The sequence below is a fragment of the Limulus polyphemus genome, unplaced genomic scaffold, assembly GCF_000517525.1.
Source record: "Limulus polyphemus unplaced genomic scaffold, Limulus_polyphemus-2.1.2 Scaffold6807, whole genome shotgun sequence".
Taxonomy (NCBI): Eukaryota; Metazoa; Arthropoda; class Merostomata; order Xiphosura; family Limulidae; genus Limulus; species Limulus polyphemus.
Window position 1 is genome coordinate 35,157 of NW_013672417.1, and position 10,687 is coordinate 45,843.

General features: G+C 36.1%; 1 long non-coding RNA gene across 1 annotated transcript; it reads right to left on the bottom strand.

Annotated features, from left to right (window-relative positions):
• Positions 1–6: 6 nt before the first annotated feature.
• Positions 7–4,932, bottom strand: LOC111089622. Its single transcript, XR_002613839.1, has 3 exons — positions 4,862–4,932; positions 4,504–4,644; positions 7–1,305 (listed from the first exon to the last, which is right to left on the bottom strand). It is a non-coding gene; the product is annotated as an uncharacterized LOC111089622 (long non-coding RNA).
• Between the last annotated feature and the right edge of the window lie 5,755 nt (positions 4,933–10,687).

A 10,687-nucleotide genomic window follows, 5' to 3' on the forward strand; every position in this document is an offset into this window, starting at 1 on the left:
GTGTCTAATCATCTATAACGGTCCAAATGTGACAGGAATAACAAACTCTGTCAGTGTCTCCAAGTTGTGTGTCTAATCATCTATAATGGTCCAAATTTGACAGGAATAACAAACTCTGTCAGTGTCTCCAAGTTGTGTGTCTAATCATCCACGTGTTACATGAAAAAACAATACCCCCCACCCAAAAAAAGGAAAAAGTAGACGAACTAATCATTAAGCATCTTCTTTGATTAATATTTCCAATTCTCATTGTCACCAAAGGTTCTAACTGATGTGGAAAATAACTTATTAAAAAGTCTTTTAAATTATTCGGAAGTACGTGTGTATTTTATCACTTTATAAGGCACTCACCTAAAAGCAAGTATCTTTTTAAAACCGTTAGAAAACCAGAACCAATAACGTCATTATACAACACTGATTCGATTTTAAATAATTGTTCACACCGAAAGTGTTTGTATATCATTTGAAGCCGATGTATATAGGCTATGTTTTAACTTGACATACTTTAACCAGGATTCGCAAACTTACACATATACATTCACAATGAAAAGTTAAATGAGTAACAGCAATAAATGTACCAAACTAGTTACAATCCAACATGTACTTCTAAAAAGATCTTCAACTGACTTGTGGCGCCATCTCTTAGGAAGTTTAAACAGGTGCGATTACTAATAATATAATGAAACAAGCAAGGCTAACGCAAACTTACACCCAAATATAAATGCTATAGGAATTATATTTACACATGTAAATATATATATCCTGTAACCAATCAAACAACTCTGCGCATAATTTCTGTAAAACCAGAGCTCCCCTTTCTGAAAGTTGCTCCCACACGCTGTGGCAAGTACCTAATGATCGTGTAATGAAACACTTATTCAATCAAACATGAATACTGTACAAAGTCATTATAAAAGTTACAGTTCCCCCCTTGCGGAAAATAATAAAAATAAATGTAACTAATTAACATGCTTCGATTATTACTATTATTATATAAATCAAACCATCAGGACCACATATAATAGAGAGATTTACCAAAGGTCAAACTTTGCAGGTGCGCCAGTTGTGGTCAACATTCAAGTTATGTAAAACGTTTGTTAAAATACACACATGCATCTGCAAGTTTTCACCTAGAAACCAAAACTGAAACCATGAGAAAAAAAAAAAGAATGTTTACAACGATTTAAACTCGTTCTTGAAGTCACACAATGATTATTCAGATCAGGAAATATTCTGGTAACCCACAAAGAAACGGCAACAATGTGGAGCGATGAAATACGAAGAGACTATCCACAGAGGCATCTCCTGAAAAACGAAAGTTAAGATTAAAATGGGCTTGGTGTTACGTGAATCACACGACGTTTCCTAGTTACAAATTGCTATAATCTGATACTTCTTCATCACTGTTACAATGATTTCAAGCGACATTCGAACTCGGAAGATCGTGGTGTGTAATATCCGACAATGGAATGTTTACTTTGTTACCGTGCCCCCCAAAGGTTTATCTAACTATCCTACCCCCCCCCCCTCAGCTGGAAACTAGGGACACTGACACATGTTTTCTTCGTTATCATTATCCAAAAAATACTAATTCTGCTCAAACGAGCTTAAAATATATTTAGTTTGAAACTAGGGAAATAACACACAGTTACCATGGTGTTGTATAATAATCATTTGGTTACCATGGTGTCAAACAATGTTTATTTCACTTGTATACAAGGTGTTGTGTTAGTTAACGTGAACTAAAATATATCTTATTGATATTTCGTGTACAGGGATACAAAAAGTAGTTCCACACGAGGCCCTGGTGTAGTGAAATGTATAACAAGTGTTATAATAACGACATGAAAGTTCCACACTATTTAGTTTACGATATTAAAAGACTCCCATATTTATCATACATTTATCACATGTGTTATTATCGTACCTCCTACCTTAAGATAAACCAATAGTTCTCATGTTGTTTACCTCATACTATAACCTGTGTTATTGTCGTACCTCCTACCTTAAGATAAACCAATAGTTCTCATGTTGTTTACCTCATACTATAACCTGTGTTATTGTCGTACCCCCTACCTTAAGATAAACCAATAGTTCTCATGTTGTTTACCTCATACTATAACCTGTGTTATTGTCGTACCTCATACCTTAAGATAAACCAATAGTTCTCATGTTATTTACCCCATACTATAACCTGTGTTATTGTCGTACCTCCTACCTTAAGATAAACTCATAGTTCTCATGTTGTTTACCCCATACTATAACTTGTGTTATTGTCGTACCTCCTCCCTTAAGATAAACCAATAGTTCTCATGTTGTTTACCCCATACTATAACCTGTGTTATTGTCGTACCTCCTACCTTAAGATAAACCAATAGTTCTCATGTTATTTACCCCATACTATAACCTGTGTTATTGTCGTACCTCCTACCTTAAGATAAACCAATAATTCTCACGTTGTTTACCCCATACTATAACTTGTGTTATTAAAGGGAGTAGGTCACCCTTACAAAGAATATATTAAATAGGACTATAAAATATTTAACAGCAGTATATACCCTACCTTAAATGTTCTTGTATAGTTCTAACTCCCGGAGGTTGGAAGTTTAATTAGTAGAAATATTAGGGTGGCTTTATTTCAATTCATCTTTACTTTAAGAAATTTAAGAGTAACTGTCTTCCCACAACTAGCTATAGACAGTGAAAGGCAGTAGGTTGTGGGTGTAAGCAATCAGCTTCGTACCCTCATTTGATTGATTTTCTTTATGATTTTCCATGACGGCTGACTAGATTGACATCGACGTTTGGATTTTGTCTCATAGATGGGATATCCCCAACGCATTTGGGTGCTATTACCACAGACATTATCCGTTATGACAATAACTTGACAACCAGGACCAATAACGGCATTGTGATATTTAATTCATTATTGTTTTATAGTGCTAATTTAATCGCCTATTAACTATTAATGTCATCAATAGTTTATAAGCTATTTATTTATATTACAGATCCCCCAAAATGTTCAGCCAGTGTTTACACTAGACTACTAGTGTTCAGATAGTTAATATAGACTAAAACTATATCCACCTACACAAGAATTTAGTTTTAAAAACTGTCATCCCTCTTGCACTTTAAAAACTAAAAAACTTATAAACGAACGGCATTCTGTAACTGTGTAGAGAATGGCATTCTGTAACTGTCTAAAGAACGGCATTCTGTAACTGTGTAGAGAATGGCATTCTGTAACTGTCTAGAGAATGGCATTCTGTAACTGTCTAAAGAACGGCATTCTGTAACTGTGTAGAGAATGGCATTCTGTAACTGTCTAGAGAACGACATTCTGTAACTGTGTAGAGAACGACATTCTGTAACTGTCTAGAGAACGGCATTCTGTAACTGTCTAGAGAACGGCATTCTGTAACTGTCTAGAGAACGACATTATTTATTTTAGCGTTGACGAAGTACAACATGCGAGATATTTATGTAGAGAAGTGTCAACTTTACATTATATTAAAATATCGTACAAAAAAAGAATAGACTTTTAATTAAAAAGCAACGGTTTAATTATTCTATGTACGATGTTTTGAGATCTTTTATTTAAACCACCACACCTGTAATACACACTGTACCACTATACGAAGCCTCGTCTTATTGTTTCCCCTTGTTCAGGATTAATGATGAGGGGTGGAATTCCCCGAAACCGGGTCTTATTGTTTCCCCTTGTTCAGGATTAATGATGAGGGGTGGAATTCCCCGAAACCGGGTCTTATTGTTTCCCCTTGTTCAGGATTAATGATGAGGGGTGGAATTCCCCGAAACCGGGTCTTATTGTTTCCCCTTATTCAGGATTAATGATGAGGGGTGGAATTCCCCGAAACCGGGTCTTATTGTTTCCCCTTGTTCAGGATTAATGATGAGGGGTGGAATTCCCCGAAACTGGTATAACTCAGATACAAGTTTTAAATCTAATGGTAGATTGAGCTTCCCATTTACTTTTTGATATATCTAATCGTTCAGTAAGGTTTATATTTAAAGAAAATATCATTCAAAAACAATATGCTGGTCCTCTATTAAAGATTTCAAGTACTAATCTCGATTTACAATTAAATCAAACTCAAGCTCTGGATTTCCTACATTTAAAATAGCCCAAAAATTCGGTCACAATTAACAAACTGTTCTCATAATTATAAGTTACGGTGAAATGCTGACATACTAGAAAAACCTAAATAGGCTTAACAATTGTTATAAAAACAACTTACTTGCAGGTTGTTTTGTTTTTTCTCGTTTCTCTTAATTTGTCCATTGGGGTTCGAAATAAGAGGTGTGTGTAAAAACATGAATTATTTTATTGGACTACATTAAAACGACTTTCTTCTCAACGCATCAAACATATATATATTGCGTGAATAACAGAAAGTTAGAAGAATACAACCACATTAGTGTTAGTGCAGAGAACACGAATTTTTCTGCCCTTAACTTTTAAGCTAAACTGAAAACTCTTACATCATCGTTTTTCTTAAAATTCCTCCCTCAGTTTCTTCGGTTCTGTAGGCGATTCTAGCGCCACCTGATGGTACTTGTTGTCCAAAAATTCAAATATGGAAGTGAAGCTGGACCATGAAGACATTTCATGTGACGGATGTCCTATAAAAAAATAAAATAATAATTGAGCATATCGTTATCAAGATTATGGATGGATATTTTCTCTTTAACATGTTAAACTACTCGACATAAAAAAGCATACGAGATGGATTAGGTTTCAGAATACGATGAAACATAAATGGACCTGATAATATTCCAAAGAATCTGGTAGACTAACACTTTCGACAAAGAAAAAGTAGATTTGAAATAGGAAACTAACCAATCGGGTGTGTCTAGCAAAGTGAATCTGCACGAGTGATTCGAGACGACAGCTCGTTGTACCTAACAAAATCTTATAACCTCTGACCTATTACCGCGTGACTTGCAGTGATATGCACATGCAAACCGAGTGGAAATGACTGACATCATCTGACAGGTAAGGAGAAAATGTAAGATGCTTACTGGGAGGTCCAATTATTTCAACAGAACTGAACTGAACATCCGCACGTTCTACTCGTGTATAAACATGGAATAAAAACAGTAGTGGACGCCTACTTCTAACAATTTTACATCAGTAGATACTCCCAGTTAATCTGAGTCAAGGACACTGGGAATAGACAGCCAAATAGCCACGAAGAATATATACTGAATTAACAGAGAACTTGGTGAACGATCCAGGCGTAAAAGTGAGAAACCAAGTGATTTTGTCTCACTAGGATGTCGATCGAACGTCTAAACAGCCAATGATAAATAATACTGACTACTTAGAAATATTTACTTGTGTTTCTGTAACTTTCGCGCAAAGCTACAAAATATGAATTGTTTGCACGTGACGACCTATTATTTAGAACTGATAAACCAGGAGAAACATAGGTAATGAACAGCTCTCACCGACAATTCTTATGCTGATTTTATCTGATCGGCTAGTTGGATTTGACTTCCACTCTTATAACGCAATCATGGCCCTAAAGTGGGGGAGCGCATTTTGTTTAGAAGTGTAGTGATTGGTCGGTAAACATAAACATTTTTCTGATGATAAAAACCGTGTCCACTTGTAGTATATTGTAATGTAATGTGGTATAAAATAGTGTAATGTAGTGTAGTACAGTAGTATTAGTTTAGTATAATATAATGTTACACAGTGTAATGTAGTATGGTAAAGTATAGTGTAGTCTATCTATATAACTTGTTTTCAGTCACCTAGAACATAGTAAAAAGGGACAACACAGAAACTGTATTATTTACCTTCATTCAAGAGTAATACCTAACGCTTTTCTAAGTGTCACTTATCTTCGAATCAGTTCAGCAAGAGTACGTATGAATGTCAAAGATGTTTCCAATCGGGAGGTACATGACGACAATGTAGATGACCGAACAAAACAAGGACAAAATATAAACTCTTGGGTGAGAAAAATACACAACTGATGATTTTTAATGATTTTATTGGAACTTGCTTATACGAAATGTTTAAATTACGTTTGTTTTTTTACTACTTCTCTCTCTCTCTCTGACAGGAAGACAGGTAACATCACTTGAAGAAGTACAGTCCTTAATCTTATATTATCTTAAAAGGTTATTGAACTATTTGTATATGTTATGACCCGGTTTCTTAGTATTACAGGCTACGCTTCCACGTAATTAAATATAACAGAGTAGTCTACGTTGCTAACGTGTTACTTGTACTGTTACTACGCTCTATTAAAATACAATAAACCTAGAATGTATGAATACCACACCAGATCACAAGGAAAGTTGTATAAAAGACAATGGAAGCGGATTTAATAACAATCACTTGAAATAATGGAAATAAGAAACCAAACAGTGCACAAAAATTGGCATAAACCACGTACTTTTCCACTTAGTTTCACACAATAAGTATCTTATTCTACTTACAAACCCGTAATTATTTTCTTACTTGTTTTACTAACATTATCTTTATGATATAAACACACACACACACATATATATATATATATATATTAGTTATTACAAAATCTACACGTGAACTGAAAGATTTACAACAATTTACAAGGTCTTGTAGATTAATTTACTCTAATCCTGCCTAAAATAAGGTTTTAACATACGAGTGAATGGATGTTTACACCACGACTGTGGTTTTAACATACGAGTGAATGGATGTTTACAGCACGACTGTGGTTTTAACATACGAGTGAATGGATGTTTACAGCACGACTGTGGTTTTAACATACGAGTGAATGGATGTTTACACCACGACTGTAGTTTTAACATACGAGTGAATGGATGTTTACAGCACGACTGTAGTTTTAACATACGAGTGAATGGATGTTTACACCACGACTGTAGTTTTAACATACGAGTGAATGGATGTTTACACCACAACTGTGGTTTTAACATACGAATGAATGGATGTTTACACCACGACTGTAGTTTAACATACGAGTGAATGGATGTTTACACCACGAACATCTTCACTCTGCATAGAGTGAAAGTTTGTGTTTGATTTAAAGGAACACAAACAAACAAACAAGAGGGAATCCTCAATAGCCGCGGCATTTGAAAACAGTCGTGCTGTAAACATCCATTCACTCGTATGTTAAAACCACAGTCGTGGTGTAAACATCCATTCACTCGTATGTTAAAACCACAGTCGTGGTGTAAACATCCATTCACTCGTATGTTAAAACCACAGTCGTGGTGTAAACATCCATTCACTCGTATGTTAAAACCACAGTTGTGGTGTAAACATCCATTCACTCGTATGTTAAAACCACAGTCGTGGTGTAAACATCCATTCACTCGTATGTTAAAACCACAGTTGTGGTGTAACCATCCATTCACTCTTGAATATTATTATATCGAAGCACAAAAAGTCATTTCATCGAACAAATACAACTGGAGGGACAACTTTAAGATGGTTTTCCACAGGCCGGTCGTGTCTAATGGACATCGGCCAGGTTGCGAATTGACAGTTCCAAGGTTCAGAGCCCCCGATGTGTTCTGATCACGCTCCGCAATTACAGCTACGAACGTGTCGTAAAACCGACAGTGGTTTTGTTTGTTTGTTTTTAAGCGCAAAGCTACACAATGTGCTATCTGTGTTGTGCCCATCACAGTTATAGAATACCAGGAATTATAAGTCCACAGACTTACCGATGGGCCTGACAGTGGACCTTGTTATTTGGTTCAAAGAGCAAACGAATACCTTGCGACGACGGGTATTGTTGACGGACTCACACCACTTCCCCCCTCTGGTCAGCAGTTGAAAAGTAGTGACTGTTATATGTACTTGAACCCTAAGAGTCTTTGACCTGGCCTAAACGCCACGTCTCAAAGTATCGTCCAAGATGAAATATATTCCAATACCCATCACGTCTCAAAGTTTCGTCCAAGCTGAAATATATTTCAATATCGTGTGTTCATCTTGTCATCTCGGGTTGAGCCAATAGTGACCTTTTGCCAATTTATTCAACAACCCGCCCATTTCTAAAGCACTTCCTTGGCAAATTGATACTTCTGACTTCAATTCTATCACTTATTTTATCAGTGTTTTAAACTCTGTGTGTGTGTGTTAAGCTTATCGACTCTATCTAAGACCTTGCTGGATTATATTTCTTAAGTCACCAGACGTATTTGCCCGCCAAAAACGACCCCTCCAGGAGACCCTGTTAAGAAAGGGATTAAACAAATTTTAAGTTAAGTGACTTTTATCGTTCATATATTTCATTTGTAAATCCGCGCTAGGTTGTCTTACACACCACCGTGAAACACACAAGAAAAGATTAAACTAATTATGTCTAATTAAGTGTATCCTTAAATACGCTGTCAAGAAGTTAGTTTGGAAATGCAAGACTTGCTGGTATACTGTTTGTTTAGCTCATGGTGTTGAAATGTGTATATAATATCCAAGTATGGCATTATCACGATTATTAAAAAAAAAAAAAACACCAAAAAAGTACCACGATCTAAGTTCTTTGAGTATCTGTTTATGGATGGTTGCTTAATACATATCCATAAGTCCATCATTTCTGCATCCAAATTATGTGAATACCGAACATAAAAAAAACTATCTTCAAACATGGAAATAGACTTTAAATGTTTTCAGATTTTTATATATGTGTGAGAGTACTAAAGCGGAAACAAGATCACGGTCATTGTAGAAGCTCCGATAGCACGCCAGTTAACGATAACAATTAGGCGACGACGCCAGGTTTTCTGTTTCTTTAAACTTTATTGATTTAGACATTCCACGAGTGAGAACTGTACAAGAAAAATGAACACAAATTGAATATCTATTATTTATGCAGCGAACTATTGCTGATTTCACGACGAGTGACGAAAGACCTAGCCGAAGGAAAAAAATTTATCAAGTTTTGCGTTTCGATGCGGTGAACCGTACCACAGTAGCGGGTGTATATATATTAAAGTTGTCGAGCGATTTACTAAATCTCCAGCTGTCGATATAATGAGACGAGACGTGTCAACAACAGTGAGTGGAAACGAACGTTTTGGTGCAGCGGGGAAGATAATGAAAGCCAACAGATGACTAACTTCACTTGGTTCGATTCACACACAATGTACTGGCGACTTGTGGTATCCACTGGACATGAAACTGGTTATTGAATTTTCTCCAAGATCAGTGTCTTCTTTTGACATGTGTTTGTGTCCGTTCTGTTCTGTCATACTGTAACATATCACATGACAGCGTACATCTCTCACGAGCTATACACACGAGCTGTTGACTCTAACATCCCGCTTATGGCCTGAGAGAGTGCGGTGAATGGAGCAACAACGGAAGAAACTGACCAAACAGCCGTAGTTTTTTTTTTTTTTTTGGTACTAAAGTTATTCTTTTCTTTGACACAAAAGTGTGAACAGTTACATATCTTAGGTGCTCATAAACATATCTTTTAAACTTTCAACGTTAGATCTTTGTAAGACAACATAACGCAGTGTTGTTGCATATAAACGAACACAAATCATACAACAACAAAAAGTAATCGTACCATTAGCTCTTTTATTATTTTACACAAATCACTGCAACAACTTATAATATGAGCTCTGCGTGACGCTGACGTTAACAAGAAACTGTAACAATGTATAACTGTAACATCAGCTCTGCGTGACGCTAACAAATTACACTGTAATGAAACATAACTACAATATCAGCTCTGCGTGACGCTAACAAATTACACTGTAACGAAACAACTACAACATCAGCTCTGCGTGACGCTAACAAATTACACCGTAACGAAACATAACTACAACATCAGCTCTGCGTGACGCTGACGTTAACAAGAAATTGTAACAAAGTATAACTGTAACATCAGCTCTGCGTGACACTAACAAATTACACCGTAACGAAACATAACTACAACATCAGCTCTGCGTGACACTAACAAATTACACCGTAACGAAACATAACTATAACATCAGCTCTGCGTGACGCTGACAAATTACACTGTAACGAAACATAACTACAAGTCACGCAGAGCTGATAGCTAACAAATTACACCGTAACGAAACATAACTACAACATCAGCTCTGCGTGACACTAACAAATTACACTGTAACGAAACATAACTACAACATCAGCTCTGCGTGACGCTAACAAACAAGAAACTGTAACAATGTATAACTGTAACATCAGCTCTGCGTGACGCTGACATTAACAAGAAACTGTAACAAAGTATAACTACAACATCAGCTCTGCGTGACGCTGACGTTAACAAGAAACTGTAACAAAGTATAACTACAACATCAGCTCTGCGTGACACTAACAAATTACACTGTAACGAAACATAACCACAACATCAGCTCTGCGTGACGCTAACAAATTACACTGTAACGAAACATAACTACAATATCAGCTCTGCAGTATCAGTACCCAGCACGAGGTGTAAACAGTTAAAGTAACAATAGTCGCTAAGTTAAATCGATATTTAACATCACTGACAGTACCCAGCACGAGGTGTAAACAGTTAAAGTAACAATAGTCGCTAAGTTAAATCGATATTTAACATCACTGACAGTACCCAGCACGAGGTGTAAACAGTTAAAGTAACAATAGTCGCTAAGTTAAATCGATATTTAACAACTAACTGTACCCAACACGAGGTGTAAACAG